Consider the following 14,277-nt stretch of genomic DNA (forward strand, 5'->3'; position numbering starts at 1 on the left):
AGAGTGAAATGTTATGTCTCATTGACATACACTAGGAAACCTGTCATTGTAACAGGGAGCTGGAAAATAACTTCTTTACCTTTAATCCAAAATAAGAAATTATCCTTGAAAGTGACTGAGAATTTGGCATGTTTCATATCTCCCTAGTAAATCCCATCCCGATTGCCTATTATTCAGTATCCACCACAGGGTGGGGGTGTAGGGGTTATTTCTGGAATTCTGCTGGGAAAGGTAATAGGTATGACATACAAGAGCTAATTATCCCTAGTCATAAATAGCACCTCTCTCTCTAATAAATAACTTGAATGCCCTCTGAGTGCAGAGCACCAAAGCCTTGGTGGAGGGGCAGGGGTATGTGCTGCTGATATCCTGGCTGGCAGCACGAGGAGGCTCTTGGAACTATATATAATACTGCGGGGGCTGGTGATCTCTAGTTACAAAGAACAAACAATGCTGATACCTAGTTTTTATATATTGCCTTTTATTGATAGATCTCAAAGAACTTTACAAAGGAGGTAAATATCATTACCCCCCTTTTACGGATTGGAAAGTAAAACAGGGGACTACATGTATCCTGGAATGCAGTGACAATGAAAAGGAATTAGGGGTCATGGTAGACAACCAGTTGAACATGAATTCCCAGTGCAATGCTGTAGCTAAGAGGGCTAACCCAATCCTTTGATGTAAAAGCAGGGAGGTGGTATGGGCCCTGTATTACAGCATTAGACTGCAGCTTTGTGGGGAGTTGCTGACTCAGTGATCTCTCTCATATTGCAAGTAAGTTGATGATGATTTTGTAGACTTGTGGTCTGTCTGTTCAATGCCTCAGACCTCCAGCCTGGTCATGGTTTCAAGTCCGCCCCTTTTAGCGTACATATAAAAAGTCCAAGAACAGGGAGGTCTTCAGGATCAGATAAGAGATTCAGGGCTTCCCACTTAGTTTGGGGTCTCATGGTCCAGATTCCTGTATCTTCAGGACCTTCCATCAACTAGGTTTCCCGCTGAGGGATAGGCTTTTATAGTTTCCCCTCTTCAGGCAGTGGTAGGGGAGTCCAGGCCCACCCTCTCTACTGAGCTCAGATGCAGAGCCCAGTGGTAGGTAGCTAAGTCCTGCACCCTCAGGTACTATGTGGCTGCCTCCCTGGATCACTTCCTACAAGCCCCCGTTCTTCCCACAGGGTAAAGTAAAGAACTGAACATAAAGATAAAGTCTCTTGACCTTCAGAGTCACAGGCCCCTTCTTTGTAGGCTTGGTCACAGCAATACAGCCAGGCCTCAGGCAGCAAGAACTCCTGCAGGGTTCCTTCCCACGAGTTTAACATGTAGATCAACTCACCTCTACTGTCTGCCTTCCACTGACCCTACTCTGTTTCCCTTTTTAAGTCCCTCCTCAAGCCAATGCAGACTTTGCAGGTGTGGTTGGGCAAAGCCAACAGGGTTCAGAGCAGCTCCTTAACCCCCTCTTGTCAAGTGTGGGGTCTGTATACTCTATTACAAGGAACTACTAGATAGTCTAGTCTGGCCTCTTGTATATCACAGGCCACCAACACCACCCAACAGCTACACATGAAACCCAACAATTGAAACAAGTTCAAAGTATTAGAGCCCACAGGAGACTAGACTGTTATATGGCACAGGCAGAAAATAGGAGGGTTTGAGATGCACCAGTGCTTGAGGCCCCTGCAATAGCAGGGAAATAATTAAGTAAAAAATATCCAGATAATCCTGGCAAGTGACCCACATCCATATGCTGCAGAGGAAGGTGAAATACCCTGCCCCACAAGGTCACTGCCAACTGACCTGGGGAAAGTTCTTTCCTGACCCCACATATGACAATCAGTTAGACCCTGAGACTGTGAGCAATAACCAGCCAGCCAAGCAACTGAGAGACAAAGCCCTGGCCCACCCCACCCAATTTCCCCATCTCCAGCTGTGGAAGGGGATTTAAAAAAAAACTCTCCCAGAATACCTTGGGGGAGATGGGAGAATCTCTTCTTGATTTCTGCCAGTGGCCTGCTGAAACTCTGAACCATGAGCTTTAGGAACACAAGACATGAACCTGAAGTGATCCCCAGGGCTGTTGAGCCCTGCCTCCTACCATCACAAGCAACCCTGTCATACAACTGCACTAATAAATTTGTCCCACTTTCTCCAATTAACCATAGGAACAATTTACCTAGGGATGTGGTAGATTCTCCATCATTTGAAGTACTTAGATCAAGACTGGACATCTTTCTAAAAGACATGCTATACTCAAACAGAATTTATGGATTTGATGCAGAAATTACTGGGTGAGGTGAGGTTGTTATGCTGAAGGTCTGACTGGATGATCATAATGGTCCCTTCTGGCCTTCTTTAAGGCCATTTCTAAGAATTAATAAATGGCCCTCCCATGGCTGTATATGGCCCAATTTTACAGAACTGCCACATTCACAAACGTATATTATAGCAAGCCTGTGCTGCATGAGGGCTTGGAGGATACAGGTGAGATTTGGTAACAACTGCTGCCCTATAGGCACCTCAAAGTCCTCCAGATGCTGCAGAAGCAGAGTTGCTGCTATCATTATGGTGCTGGCAGCACCACTCACTGCTGAGCAGCGCATGCATATCTGCATTACCTCATCCCCTCCATCAAACCCACTCTGAGCAATTCCCAGAGTAACCCCCACAAGTCCACCAAATCACCATCAGCTTACTTGCAATATGAGAGAGAGAGAGAGAGAGAGAGAGAGAGATCAACTGAGTTAGCAACTCCCTACAAAGCTGTGTTCTTCGTAGAAGCAGGTAACTCTGAGCACTCTCACTCAGTAGACATTGATCACTCTCACCACACGTTCCACAGATATGCTCCAGCCACACTCACAATGCATCTCTCACTCCCCAAACACTCCTATGTTAATGAGGTTGGGACAATCTTGCTGTAGAACCAGTCACTGTACCTTTAAACCAGTGGTGAATTTGAACACACTCAAGGAACCCTGATCAGCTCAATTAGGATAGCTATTAGATCTGCCACTGGCAAAATTAAAACACATTAGTGGGACACAGGATCTGACCCAACATATTTAGGATAGATGGGCAAATAAATTTGATAGATAAGACAGAAGATATACTTGTAATATTATCTTCCACTATCAATGATAGGTTCTTTAGAATTCAGAAATATAATATTTCTACATTTATTATGCAGTCTTTCCTATTTGTATAGGTATGCATTAATACACATAGATTAAATCAATATCACTTGATTCATTGTCAGCTTGTGGACCCATACAGTTGGGTCCTATAGGGGCCGATTCAGAAGTTTTTGAAGTAAATTAAAAGTAGCAGGCTTTGGATCAGACCTATACCATTGTACTTAGAATCAGAGAGGATCAGATATGCATGTCAGTAAATTAGGAGTTTTCATACCATCCCCCCAGGACTGTTCCAGTATTTGCCACATATCTGAATTGCATATTTCTGCAGCAGAGTTGATTTTCACATGGATGAAGAGAGTCAAAAATTTTAGCTACATTGTCTCTATTTAATTAAGCACACTCTAATACCCTTAATAATTCAATAGCATTCTATCATAATGGTCTAAAACACTACAGTTTATAGCATTATGTTGGTTTTTCGACTATGGAAACAAGATTGGAATCTATTGTCATAATTTTTTTAATAAGGACAGCTACACATTTTAAATCATTTTTACTTTTAATTGTTGTACTCCTCATTGTTCGTAATATTTGTAATACCATCTTAAAAACCAGAAACTAAATATCTTTCTAAACTACTTTGTCCTACTCTGAATTACAAAGTACGTAGCCCCTGTTCCTATAAACATAAACTCAAATGTGGGTTTGCAGGACTGGTCCATTTTTGCCATGGAACACCACATTGTGACTGCTTTTCTTTGTTTCTTCTCTTCCAGTGAAGTAACATTCTGCATCACTGATGAACACTGCTCTGTGACTACAACCAAGCACTATCAAATTGTCATCCACTCCATTTGTGTGGGGTGTGGGGGTTAGGGAGTCTGGTGTAGTTTAGGATAAGTAGGATTTGCAGAAATCAATTTTAACTGACAATCAATTCTTACTCCCACCAGGACTTGTAAGCTTGTGAATTTTAATAGTTTTTTTTAATATAATACACTGAAATAACTGATCATTATCTGGGTAAGCTTAATACCAAGCCAAGAATTGCAATCACTACTTACTCTGCCACAGAAACTAAAGAAGTAAACAAGTCAAACTTAGCCAGTGAGAGTGTGTTAAAGGTAACAATGATCTTGTGCAAGCCATAAATCTGGTAACCAGAACTGTGTTGAAATTATGGTTGCATCATTCTACCAACTGAAGATAGTTAAGTCCCAGGTAGACTGTGAAGACCTATGAAAGGATCTCTCAAAACTGGGTGACTGGGCAACAAAATGGCAGATGAAAGTCAATGTTGATAAATGTGAAGTAATGCACATTGGAAAACATAACCCCAACTATACATATAAAATGATGGGGTCTGAATTAGATGTTACCACTGAAGAAAGAGATTTTGGAGTCATTGTGGATATTTCTCTAAAAACATCCACTAAATGTGCAGCGGCAGTCAAAAAAAGTAAACAGAATGCTGGGCATCATTAAGAAAGGGATAGATAATAAGACAGAAAATATTGTATTGCCTCTATATAAATCCATGGTACGCACACATCTTGAATACTGTGTCCAGATGTGGTTGCCTCATCTCAAAAAAGATATATTGGAATTGGAAAAGGTTCAGAAAAGGTCAACTAAGATGATTGGGGGTACGGAACAGCTTCCGTATGAGGAGAGATTAATAAGACTGGGACTTTTCATCTTGGAAAAGAGACAAGTAAGAGGGGATTTGATAGAGGTCTATAAAATCATGACTGGTGTGGAGAAAGTGAATAAGGAATTGTTATTTATTCCCTTCTTATAACACAAGAACTAGGGGTCACCAAATTAAATTAATAGGCAGCAGGTTTAAAACAAACAAAAGGAAGTATTTCTTCACACAATGCACAGTTAACCTGTGGAACTCTTTGCCAGAGGATGTTGTGAAGGGTTCAAAAAAAGAACTAGATAAATTCATGGAGGATAGGTCCACCAATGGCTATTAGCCAGGATGTGCAGGGATGGTGTCCCTAGCCTCTGTTTGCCAGAAGTTGGGAATAAGCTACAGCAAAAGGATCACTTGATGATTACCTGTTTTGTTCATTCCCTCTGGGGCACCTGGCATTGGCCACAGTCCAAATATAGGATACTGGGCTAGATCGACCATACTGGGTCAGACCAAAGGTCCTTCTTATGTTCTTATGTACCACCTACATGCAACTTACAAAATAAAACAATACACCTTAAGTTGCATCAGAGCAGATGTACCTTTTATTCGTATTTTACAAAATTACAAATTGTGCAAGACAAGTCTATGAAAAAAGTTTCCTGTATTATTCTTACCTTGTTCCTCCTCCCACTCCCACAGGCTTGTTTATTTAACCACCTGTTACATCTTTAGATTGAAAACTGCTGGGGGCAGGGACTGTCTTTTGCTACATGTCTGTACAACACTGAGCACAATGGGGCCATAACCAGGCTGGGGGCTCTAGGCACTACTCTAATACAATGTTAAATAATAATTATAGCAACATTCTTTTTTTCCTTCCCTGACATGGCTCAGTATCCTTTATATTGATCATCTTTTTTTTGATCCACCAAAATGTTTCTACTTGTATTTGGTCAAGGCTAATTACATATACAAAGCTTGGTAAGAACAAGGAAAGGGCCTGTACACTATGGCCCTCTTTTATTAAGTGCCTGGTGAGTTCATTAAACATCAGGATGAATATAACTATTATAAATTAATTGTTAGTTATCAACTGGATGTTTGGTGCCAAACAAGCTGCAAAGCAATACATGATACCTACCCCCAAGCAGCATACAGTGTAAAGGATGGATTGTAACCTTACAATTCAGGCTAAATAAGGGGTAGTTTGTAGCTGTACTCCCCCTGATAAATCTGATTTGTTTTTTTAATTGCCAGAACATGATATGGGTGGGTTCATATTTCTCCACAACCACTGATGGAAACATTAAAGGTGTACTTCTCATTTATACAGATGCAGCTCTTTGTACGTAAAGCTTTGTTTACATCTGGGATGTTTTGCAAATATCTCCTACTGTTGCTACTTGTTCATCTCCACCCTAGTGTAGATGGCCTGCTGATTGCTACCAACATTTTAAGTGCTATGTTGGGTAGATCATGTTCTCAGAGCAGGGTTAGATGATGCTAGTGGCAGCAAAATTGTACAAGGCCCAAGAGAAGAATTTGGCCCTAAATCTGTAAGCAATTCAAAATGTGTAACAGTTTTTGTTAAGTCATTATCTTTTTTAAGTCAAACAAAAGTACCCAGGTAATTAAAGTGAGACTCCATCCCATCCTGGCAAACAATGACCTGGCCTATGTTATTCATACCATTACCACCTCTTGGCTGCACCACAGCAATGCAATATACCTAGACATGAAGCCATCAACTAATAGGAAACTCCAGCTAGCACTGAATGCTGTAGCATTCCTCAGGAACACAAGCTTCCATGAACAAATCTAATTTCAAGGTCTCAGTCTGTATCTTCAAGACACTCAATAGCTAGGGCCAAGGATATCTGAAATATTGCCTAAATATTTTAAAGTTCCAGGATGAAGACCATGATCTACAACTTAACTCCTCCGGCACAGTGGAACATTTAATCAGGGTAGCCAAATGCAAGTTTTTGGTAGTACCTTTTTCAGTGTCTATAAAACTTTTTTTTGTGAATTCTAAATTTCAAAACCCTAAATTCAAAGATACTGCTTGATGACATCTTGTCATTGTTAAGCATTTTGAAATATGTTGAGCACTTATTATCACCTCCTCTCCTGATTCACAAGCTGGGTGATGATGAAACAACTTTAATTGGATTTCAATTATTTTTTAAATGAAAACTTCCAAAACAAAGAATTAGTATGAACATAATTAGCTAGGAGGTACGTGTGTCTGTACTAGCAGTATACCTTGCTAATATGTCCCCTCCACGTGCCCAAATCAACACACAAGGCATATTCTTTTTGTACTCTCAGAGCATGCTTACTGAACAAATTCTTACACGTTCACTCATAATAATTAATTTCCCAGTATTGGACAGTTATAGAAATTAACAGATTTTAAATCAAACACATGGCCAGCTGTTTTCTTGAGGCCCATGTCCCAGGAATATGGAAAGGCATATGGAGTGACATGTACATTGAAACCACCTTCATGCGGTATGGCCATGGCCCTGGCAGCACCATTAGGATCAACCTGAAACCAAAGACCCTAAAGACATGGGCTCTTAGCCTCCACATATGCAGCTGACAGGTGGTAGACATTGCGAACATAGATGGCACCACTGAGACATAAATACAAGAGATCCACAAAGGAGAAATGAAGTTAAGGATTGTTGAAGATACAAGGGACAGAGAAGCCATGAGTAAGAAGCTAGAGTTGTGCATGGATACCTAAGCACCCAGTGGCAATAATAGATATTTTCAGTGGTCTTGTGGCACCACCGTCAGTCAAAGTAGACAACACACTTACAATTGAAATTAATCAAATGCAAGAATTTGAACATAGCTGGCCCAGAGTTCTATGATACAATATCAAGGATAGCAGAGGCACTGGTAATGACAAAAAGCATGTACAGGTTTGTCCAACAAAGATATCTGACACTAACCTTATCTATTCTGGAGTGATAGGCCTACAAGCAAGTTCATAAGAGGTTGTCCTCAAGAATATATTGTCACATGAGTTGATTTCTGTACCAAAGTCAATGTTCACTGACTCTGGTTACATAAGGACTGCAAAGGCTAACTCTAACCTAAAGAAGCAGCTGCAGACTGAAGTGTCAACTGGACATACTTCATGAGAAATCATCTGCACAGCAATTGATGATTTCATAATTCTTTGGGTAGTACAATGTGTGACGTGCACCCCATAAGGCTTTATGGAAATATGCTTATGAATATATATATGATATAACTGGAATATGTTTTATGCTACATATGCCATGTAACATATCTATGTAAAGGTTATGATCTACTGAATATATTCATCCTATTTGTATGCATGTGTCGTTGTATTTGAAGTTATGAATATTGGCTGTATACTTGTTTGATTTTAAATACCCTTAGTAAGGCATTTAGTCAGCTTCTTTAGAAAGGAATTTGCAAGTTAAGTGCCCAATTAAGAAGCACTTAATGGACAATGGATCTTGGAAGGCTCCAATCCACATAGGAAGTCTACATGAGGACGTTCAAGGTAGCATGCAAACCATGGCTGCTACCTGTAAGTTGTGAGTCATGCATGGACATGTGACTTGCCCATGTGACTCCAAAACTCCATCTTGTAGCTGGAATTCTACACAGGGGGAGGGAGGGGTATCCACCCACAAGAGAAAGTCTATTTAAACCCCTGGGAGACCCCTCCATTTTGTCTTCAGCTGGCTAAAGAGATAGCCTCTCCACCCTCAAGGATACTTGAAAGAAACTGGAACAAAGGACAGTAACTACAGGGGGTGTGAGTGACTGCTGGACCCAGACTAGAAGAAGACTAGTCTGTAAAAGGAAGCTTACTGGAATTCCTCTGAGGATGAGGTTTTTATCTGTATTTAGTTTTCTTACTGTATTAGACATAGATTTGCGTGTTCTATTTTATTTTGCTTGGTAATTCACTTTGTTCTGTCTATTACTTGGAACTACTTAAACCCTATTTAATAACATCACTTTTTACTTATTAATTAACCTAGAGTATGTATTAATACGGGGGGGCAGCTGTGCACATCTCTCTATCAGTGTTAAAGAGGGCGAACAATTTATGCGTTTATCATGTAGAAGCTTTATACAGGGTAAAACAGATTTATTTGGGGTTTGGACGCCATTGGGAGTTGAGCATCTGAGTGTTAAAGATGGGAACACTTCTTAAGCTGCTTTCAATTAAGCCTACAGCTGTTAGGGGATGTGGTTCAGACCTGGGTCTGGGTTTGCAGCAGGCTAGTGAGTCTGGCTCAAAACAGGCAGGGCATTGAAGTCCCAAGCTGGGAGGGCAGGGAAAGCAAGGGCAGAAGTAGTCTTGGCACATCAGTTGGCAACCCCAAGGGGGTTTCTGTGATCCAACTTGTCACACAATGGTCAGCAAGTGGGATCATTAAGAACTTTGTGACCAATTTCAGAGTCTACACTGAACTCAAGCGAGCAGTAGGAGAGGTATTCCTTGTCTTTGACAGGTAGAAAAACTTCATCACAAAGAATCCCAAGATCTAGCAGAGCTACAGAAGCATTCAGAATATATTAATTGAGTACAAGTACACAGCTACCACCACAGAAAGTTGTCTGATGGTTACTGAAAACAAAAGAGTTGATTGACATCACTTGTATAGAATTCATTAAAGACAGTTTCACCAATGACTCACTAAAGCACAGGCAGAGACAACACCCCAATTGAAATAAACCAGGAAGGTGATGATCGGCAGAAAATGTATGGCCACCCTGCATGATGAAGCCAACAACATCCTTGTATGATAAATGGTGATAGTTACAAAAGAGAAGCCGGTGGGCATGCCAATATTATCAGATTAGATTGAGGTATTTTTTTTACTCTTGTACCAATACCTTGAACCAGGCCTAACATCTTTAGTGATTATGGAACCCCCAGTGCAAGAGAGCTGTAATAGACATCCATAGTACTACAGTGCAACCCCAGAACGTTGCCTCAGGACTGTTAGCTGTCCATGCACTCTCAGGCTGTGATACAGTAGCTTCCTATTTTGGTCTCACAAAGACACTGTGTTGAAGAATCTGTGAGTTGGATAGTCCCTCTCTCTGCTGGGTGACATCAATGCAGCAGTGCCCAATGTCATTGAACTGGCTGCATACTACAGTCAATCACATTGTGTCACTATGTTGAAGCAAGGCAGAAATCATGGGCAGCAACAAGTGGCAGAATTACCATGTCAACACCAAAGTTCAGCTCCTTAACACCAACAGCTGAAGCATTTATAGAAATCGTAAAATGAGCACATCTTCAGGCACACATGTGGGGAAATTGCTTGGTCTCCAGACGTACCCCCACTATCCACTGCAGTATTTGGTTAATATTGTTATAATATAACTTCTTGGATATTTTTTACATTAAAATGAAATGAAAATTGATGTCCATGCTATACTCCCAAACACCCTCCTCATATGCCCCTGTTATTCAAATATGGATTATTAATTTTTTATATTGCAAATGTTAAATACATGCATTTCATGTGGTAGAAATCTTCTGCCTTGCTTCTATATGTGCCAAATGATGCAAACTCTTACTGATTACAGGGAGGGTGGGATGACATGACGAACTTTCAAAATGCTCAAGAAGGATAGAGTGTCATCGGGCAGATTCTTAAAATTTATGGTCTTGAAATTCAGAATCCACAAAAAATCCTTGTATGGACCTTAAAGCAAGGATGATAAGGGTAGAGCTCCTTTGCACAGTGGGTGGAGCTTTCTCAGGGGCCGGCCAAAGACTGCAGAATGAATCCTGCCCCCCAGGAACTAACCTCACCACACTTTTTTGACCTTGCCTTCTCTCTGCAAGATGTTTATGTATATACTGATGTTATTAAAAAACAAGATTTTAAATTCCAAAACAAAATCTTTATTGCACACAATTTTGCCCCAGGGAGAGGATGAAAGAACAAACATGTGACAAATGTTAATTATGTTGCTTAATGCACTACTGGAAGTCACTCAGATCTACAGTGATGAGTGTGGTGTAAGAACCTGTATAGGACAGAACAGAATTGTGTGGCTGGACTGGTGCAAACCAATAGTGTACACAGGCAAAACCAATATAAACCAAGATTTGCAATGGTGCAGTTTATTCCTAATTGAAATCAGGGTAAATTGCACTAGTGCAAATCACAGCTTATAGCAGCTTTGTCTGCAATAGAGGATTGCAATCCTGCAGCTACATCAGCTGCTGGCCATTGATGCTGTAACGGGGCAAATCCCTAGTGTAAACAAGGTCCTAGATTCTTATGTCACCTCCTATTCATATCGGGTGTGTCTGAATTAGGCTGAAGTACCTTAGAGCATGGGCCAATTATTTTGTTTGTTAATACCATTTGCCCTGTCAGCATTCCAAATTAAATGATTATAGCAGATACTAGTAACCGTCACTGAGATAGGAAGGAACTGTTAGGACCAAGATGTAGGTGGTCTCACCTACTAATCAGAGCAGGAGTCAGGTCTAATGAGCGAATCAGGCATCCAGGTTGGGCAACGGAGCCAAGGGTCAGCACCAGAACCAATTGCCAGTTACCAGAGCCAGGGGTCAAGCCAGAGTCAGAACCAGGAATCAAAGCTGAGCTGAGATGCCAAATGCCAGAGCCAAGGGTCAAGCTGGAGTCAGAGGCAAGTGTTGGAGCCATGACTGGTCAGTGAACACTGGAAGTGAGGCAAGGATCAAGCATGGAGCAGGAGTACAATGGTACAGGTGTGAAGGCTGGGGTAAGGCAGGAGCCAGGAGCAGAGCAGGAACCAGAAACAGGGTGGGTGCAGGAAGCAGGCACAAGCAAAGTCCAATGCAGTCGCAACAGGAAACCACTTTGTTGCTCAGACAAATTTCCTGTTTCTCCTCCTGGCTTAAATGGCATAGTTGGTCCAATCAGTGGAGCCAAGGGATCTTCCAGGCAGAGCTCCCGTGTTTGGTGTGTTCGCTAGGGCTATAACCCTCGTAGTTTCTCAGCCTACATGGTTTCAATAGCCATTGGGTAGAGGCCAGGATGTGGCAGCTGTCTGGGGACTCCCAGGCCTCTGTTCAAGACGCAGGACAGCACAGGAACAAGGGCTGCTCTAGCTATCGGCAAACTGGGCAGGGTGGCTGAGCCAAACCTGAGCACTACTGCAATCTGTGCACCAGGTTGCAATGCCACTCACTCAAATTTGGCCTGACCACGGGCCAAAGATTTGCTGCATCCCCCTTGAAAATCCAACAGACTTCCCCTCGCAGGTGCCCCCCACTTGAGAACCTCTTTTCTAAGGAATGGAGAGAGGTGTGGCACACTGACATTTTGTCTAAGGTGGCAGATTGTCTTGAGCAGCCTCCGGGGAAATTCTGCACTCAGTTATGCCCATGCAACAGACGGGTAAGTGAGGGCAGAATTTGCCCCAAACAGACTAAACTAATTTGATTATGCCCCCACATCACTGGTTTAGCACAGGAATAATTTCATTCTGCTACAGCTGACATAGTCATCATGTAATTAGAAGTTAAGTACCTAAAAATCTAACTCTAAATTACAAATGTTTGGGTCCTTATTTAGGATTTAGAGCAAGGATTCTTTCTTTCTTTCTTTCTTTCTTGCACTCAAGTTTCCCTTTGAGCACACAAGAGGGCAGTGCAGTTCTAAACTGAGCACAGCTCTCCATATCAAGCAGAAGTTAAGTTTGTGGGTTGTGATAAACACAGAAAACGATCAGTCAAAGTCTAAGAAACACAATCCTGATATTAAAGGATGATTTCTGTCATCTGTCTCAATATTACAATTTGAAAATCCAACTTTAATTACTACATTTTTCTACTTTATCCACCCCAGCCTCCACACACAATGAACCTTTGTAATGTCAGGGGCAAAAAAGACAAGGAGGGTGAATGTTCATTTTCCTAAGTGTGAAGAATTGGCAGAGCTCTATCAGCACAGGATTGTGATTTCTTAGCAATACTACAGTTCCCATTGATTTTGGGACTAGATATGAGTGCTCAGTGTCTTTCAGGATTTGGCCCCATATTTGTAAATGAGATAGACAGCTAGCACCACATTATGTTCCTCTTTGTTCAGTGTTCAAAAGCATACCTTGTTTGTCTGAAATTGATCTTTTCAAAGGCATTGAGTAATAGCACTGCAAGCTAAAGCTGTTTAAAATTTTTCTGGACTTTATTGATCTGTATTAGCCACACATACATCAAATAAGCTGAACACTGTTTTCAGCCATGCAGTAGGTTAGTGCACTAGCCTTTCATCTCTAGAGAAGGGAGTTAGAACGCTGGCTTCGGGCTAACGTAAAATGAATTTGGTTGTTTTCCTACAAGCCCCTCTCAATATTTTTCCACATATTAAAAAGAACTGTGTCATGCATGACTGGCAATGCCTGCTTATGAGAGATTTGAGTCTGGAATAGTAGGGGATGTTGTATGATCAAAGTGCATTGGAAAAGTTTTCAGCAATACTTCATTGCACTAACTAACTACTAGTTTTAGTTTCTCACGTTAATGGAAAGTAAAATCTGCCCCTTTTTTTTTTTATACAAAGGAAAGAATGGTAGTCCTATTGACTAAAATTTAAACACATCCACGCACACCTGAACCTTGTAAGCTAGACAAAAAGAGTGAAGTCCAGCCCAGCCCTTCCAGGACCAACTATAGTTAGAGTAATTTGTTCCCAGCATTGGTATAGGAGTTCTTGGTAGTGCTGCTCAGCAGTGAAAGGCCAGTCAGCCTTCATTGTACTTTATAAGCTTCATTTTAGAAGTTCTTACAAACAACAAAGTTTTCATCCCAAATAGAGTTCTCTGAGTGTGTGTCCGTGCTTTTTAAATGCATATGACCAAAATCTATTATAAAAATGAGATTTTTCATCTAAGGCCTGATTCAAAGTCCACTGTCTTCAACCCCTCTTTCAATTGACTTCAATGGGCTTTACATTAGGCTTCAATTACTCATTTTATCTATCGATCTACACATATACCCCTATCCTCTTCCCTTTTAACTACTGTAGACTTATAACAGTATTACATCAAATACGTGTGTATAATAGTGCTTCACTAAATATGTATATTCATATGTAGAATATTTCTCAATCAAACATTTTTTCTTGCCTCTAATAACCTTATGCCTATTCACATATCTTAAACATGCATTCTATACCTTTGCTGATACATTGTTCCCCATGTACCCTGACCAGTGCCCACTGAAGCCATTGGAAGGATAACCATTCACTTCAGTGGCTATTGGACTAGACACTATATATTTAACTTGTATCTGTCCCGAAAGAATATCCAGAAAGCTGACCATGGTTAGGAGGAGTATGTTGTGGAGTTTAGTCTTTCTTTAAATCAGGTGGAAAATATTTGGCCAAATAATGAAAAAACAATGTTGGGGTTTAACTCATTTCTCCTTGACAACTTGTTAAGCAAACATTCTCTTTTCCATTCCCACTATCTAAA

This window comes from Lepidochelys olivacea, assembly GCF_965140295.1.
Source record: "Lepidochelys olivacea isolate rLepOli2 genome assembly, chromosome: 6".
NCBI classification, from domain to species: Eukaryota; Metazoa; Chordata; order Testudines; family Cheloniidae; genus Lepidochelys; species Lepidochelys olivacea.